Consider the following 4917-nt stretch of genomic DNA (forward strand, 5'->3'; position numbering starts at 1 on the left):
CCCCTAATGAACGGGCTGCCACTGGTTAAAATCCTTGCAATGTACATAGATTACCTAGAGGGGATTTTTTTTTTTAGCAAAAGGGGAGTTACCTTTAAAGTGATATTAAAATATTAAAAGATTTTTTATTTTTTGTTTAAATAACAAACAGGTTATACTACTGTGCAAGGAGTTTGCATAGAGCAGCCTCGATTCTCCTCTTCTCAGATCCCTTGCAGCGCTCTGGGCTCTCAACCCTCTTGACAAGTGCCCCCATAGCAAGCCGCTTGCTGTGGGGGCACTTGTGCATGCTTGCTCCCGATCCCCGCTCTGTGTGTCCATAAGACCCACAGAATAGAGCTTGGTTCCACCCTGCTCCCTCCTCATTGGCTGTGATTGACAGCAGCGGAAGCCAATACCTCCTGCTGCTGTCCCTCAGCCAATGAGGAAGTATAGACCTAAGAAAGCAGTCATTCTCTTGCACATCAGTGGATTGCAATCAGGCTCAGTAGGTATTGAAAAGTCACCCCGAGCCACACTCGGGATTACCGACAGGGAGGTTAAAAATAAACCCGTGAAGACCACCCCCCCCCCCCCCCAACCCCCCAAACCTGCATACAAAATACTTATATAATAAGTAAATATAATAATTACAATATAAAACCACTATCAAGTGCAAATGTGAACCCCCCCCCCCCCCCCCAAGTGGACCTATCCTCCTTTCCACTAAAACTCACAGCAGCGTACATCTCTGCATTCTGATATTAAATCATCTTACTTCTTATTAGTTAAACAAACATGTTTTGTTTTTGCTTCTCATTACTAGGCATTTATAAAGGTGTTGTAACTTTTATGATAAGTGGAAGTTCCTCTTTAACCCCTGTACAGCAAAGATTTATTGTTCCCTAGGTCTTGGGGATAGAGGAAAAGGTTGCAATACTTACCTTACTTATCCTTCAGCTGCTGGCTCTCTTCTCTTTTCTCCAATTCTCTAAGTTGTGAGTAGCCCCTTGGTGAGAGGGGAGAGCTGTAGAGAAGAGGCTGCAGGGGATTGATCATATAGATAGTGGGAGACTGCTGGAGTGAGGATAAGCCCACGTTGACATTGGGGCGATTTGGCATGCGATTTGACATGTCAAATCGCATGCTAAATCAGAGCCTATTACCGACAATGGCATCATCCGAATCAGTGCAACGCCGACTTTGCCGTGCCGCACCCATTCCCAAAAGTAGTTTCTGCACTACTTTAGGCGTCTTCGGGGGCAATTTCAATAGACATCTGTGCTTGAACCCACACAGATGTCTGTCAAATCGCCCCCCGAAGTCGAATTGAAATGCCAGTTTCAAATCATAGAGTTGAGCACAATTTCAAACCCGCCCCGAGTGTGAACGAGGGCTTAAGGTAAGTATTACACCTTAGGCGCAGCAGTTTGGGACTTTAAATGAGGCACGGGTTAGCGCCTCCATCCCGGTATTTAGCACAATAAGGAGGGAAAAAAAGTGGGACTTTAAAATGAAGCGGCTGAAGTGTGAGGGTCAGAAAAGGTAATTTAATTGAATCCATAATATATGATACAGAGTAAATTCATATATATACATACATACATGTGCCATTGTAGGGCACAAAATGTGTTATATGGAGACATCAAGGTGTATGTAAAGACACATAAAGTCAAAAAACATATATGAACAGTAAATAGTATGTGGAGCAACAGCATAGCCTAAAAATGCCTCAGGGCGACATATCCGGTACCTGTGTTTGTAATCACATAATGTAAACATAAATGTACTGAATTAATATTAAAAATTAATTAGAAGTAACGTCGGGCCGTAGTAATTATCACTGTAGCATCAAATGTAGCTCTACGCGTTTCGTGGATGTATTCTCCACTCATCAGGAGCAGATGCGACAGATACCTGTAAAATATATAGATATGGTAAACCACACTCTGTATAGAGGGGAATAGGTACAGTACATAGAGTGCTTTCAAAAGAGGTTAACTAAGCATATCTACCATCCCCGGCAGCGAACATAGCAAACAGCAACTGGTCCGTGGTGCGTCGGAGGCGCAGATCGCCCCGCCCGGGAGCTGAGGCGGCATATTTGGGCGGCGGATATAGTGAACAGGTGCCTGGGTATGAAGATAAATTCCATGTGCTAGCAGTGCTGGTATATGGAAAATAGGCGTATCTAAAACAAAGTATGTACATGAGCGTTAAGTGAGCGTGTAAAAGAATTGTAATGAAATAAAAGAGATTGTAAGTGTGTGAGGTGAAAAAATAAATATACAAAGAATTGCGTGATAATGAAAAATAGTGTGTGGGAATGAGAGTGTATAAAAATGAAATGTATGGAGAGTGTTGGAGCAATGCAGGTGAAGACTAGAGGATGAAGTGTGGACATATATGTTGGTTATGATGTGCCTGCAAAGGTATGAAAAGGATAAACAGTGTAGTGAGAGTGTGGAGTGTGAAATGAGCCAAAGCAGAGAGAGTGCCAGGTGAGTGCGGTAAGGATAAAGATGTAAAACAAGTGAGTGTATAGGTGATACAAAGTGATATAACAAAGGTGGGCAAACAAAAAACCAAAAAACAAAAACAAAAAAAACAACCAAAGTGAATCCAGAACCAAATTACACCTACCCGATAGCTGTAAACCCAGCATCACCCAGTAAGAAATCAACTGGTGTGCAGGAACCACAGGAGGAGACCGGCTGTGTCAATCAGCCATCCTCACCTGGGAAAGCCCAAATACAAGCCGCCAGCACCACGTGTGTGAACCGAGGGGGGGGGGGAGGGGCGCCAACACTAGAGCAGGTGGAGCCGCCCAGCAATTGGCGCCGCCCAAACACCCCCGTCAGGGTCACGTAGATGGTACCTGCGGCGTCGGCGCGATGCCGCGAAAAAAAAAAAAAAAAAAAAAAAAAAAAAATCCGCAAACCGTGGCGCCGATGCACGGAGGGACAACCACCCGAACCTCCCGGACATAAAAATTATATGTGCAGGGAGGAGGGGGAGGAGCCCACAATGTGCATCGCAGCTCCCATAGGTGAGGAAAAGGGGCCGCCAACGCCACCAACGCCACCAGCAGCCAAATGCAGATCACCACCAGAGACATAGACATGCATAGGACATGAATATTCATGTATAACCTGCTGGTGGCGTTGGTGGCGTTGGCGGCCCCTTTTCCTCACCTATGGGAGCTGCGATGCACATTGTGGGCTCCTCCCCCTCCTCCCTGCACATATAATTTTTATGTCCGGGAGGTTCGGGTGGTTGTCCCTCCGTGCATCGGCGCCACGGTTTGCGGATTTTTTTATTTTTTTATTTTTTTTTTTTTTTTTTTTTTCGCGGCATCGCGCCGACGCCGCAGGTACCATCTACGTGACCCTGACGGGGGTGTTTGGGCGGCGCCAATTGCTGGGCGGCTCCACCTGCTCTAGTGTTGGCGCCCCTCCCCCCCCCCCCCTCGGTTCACACACGTGGTGCTGGCGGCTTGTATTTGGGCTTTCCCAGGTGAGGATGGCTGATTGACACAGCCGGTCTCCTCCTGTGGTTCCTGCACACCAGTTGATTTCTTACTGGGTGATGCTGGGTTTACAGCTATCGGGTAGGTGTAATTTGGTTCTGGATTCACTTTGGTTGTTTTTTTTGTTTTTGTTTTTTGGTTTTTTGTTTGCCCACCTTTGTTATATCACTTTGTATCACCTATACACTCACTTGTTTTACATCTTTATCCTTACCGCACTCACCTGGCACTCTCTCTGCTTTGGCTCATTTCACACTCCACACTCTCACTACACTGTTTATCCTTTTCATACCTTTGCAGGCACATCATAACCAACATATATGTCCACACTTCATCCTCTAGTCTTCACCTGCATTGCTCCAACACTCTCCATACATTTCATTTTTATACACTCTCATTCCCACACACTATTTTTCATTATCACGCAATTCTTTGTATATTTATTTTTTCACCTCACACACTTACAATCTCTTTTATTTCATTACAATTCTTTTACACGCTCACTTAACGCTCATGTACATACTTTGTTTTAGATACGCCTATTTTCCATATACCAGCACTGCTAGCACATGGAATTTATCTTCATACCCAGGCACCTGTTCACTATATCCGCCGCCCAAATATGCCGCCTCAGCTCCCGGGCGGGGCGATCTGCGCCTCCGACGCACCACGGACCAGTTGCTGTTTGCTATGTTCGCTGCCGGGGATGGTAGATATGCTTAGTTAACCTCTTTTGAAAGCACTCTATGTACTGTACCTATTCCCCTCTATACAGAGTGTGGTTTACCATATCTATATATTTTACAGGTATCTGTCGCATCTGCTCCTGATGAGTGGAGAATACATCCACGAAACGCGTAGAGCTACATTTGATGCTACAGTGATAATTACTACGGCCCGACGTTACTTCTAATTAATTTTTAATATTAATTCAGTACATTTATGTTTACATTATGTGATTACAAACACAGGTACCGGATATGTCGCCCTGAGGCATTTTTAGGCTATGCTGTTGCTCCACATACTATTTACTGTTCATATATGTTTTTTGACTTTATGTGTCTTTACATACACCTTGATGTCTCCATATAACACATTTTGTGCCCTACAATGGCACATGTATGTATGTATATATATGAATTTACTCTGTATCATATATTATGGATTCAATTAAATTACCTTTTCTGACCCTCACACTTCAGCCGCTTCATTTTAAAGTCCCACTTTTTTTCCCTCCTTATTGTGCTAAATACCGGGATGGAGGCGCTAACCCGTGCCTCATTTAAAGTCCCAAACTGCTGCGCCTACTGTTACAGGGATGGGAGCGGCTGGAGATTTGGATTAGTAGTGTTCCCCTGCTATCCATGTGCTAGGGTCATTTTTTAGATGTCCATATGCCCTACAGGGAT

The sequence above is a fragment of the Lithobates pipiens genome, unplaced genomic scaffold, assembly GCF_037356315.1.
Source record: "Lithobates pipiens isolate NorthernLeopardFrog02 unplaced genomic scaffold, aLitPip1_a1.2 Scaffold_16, whole genome shotgun sequence".
In the NCBI taxonomy this organism is placed as follows: domain Eukaryota; kingdom Metazoa; phylum Chordata; class Amphibia; order Anura; family Ranidae; genus Lithobates; species Lithobates pipiens.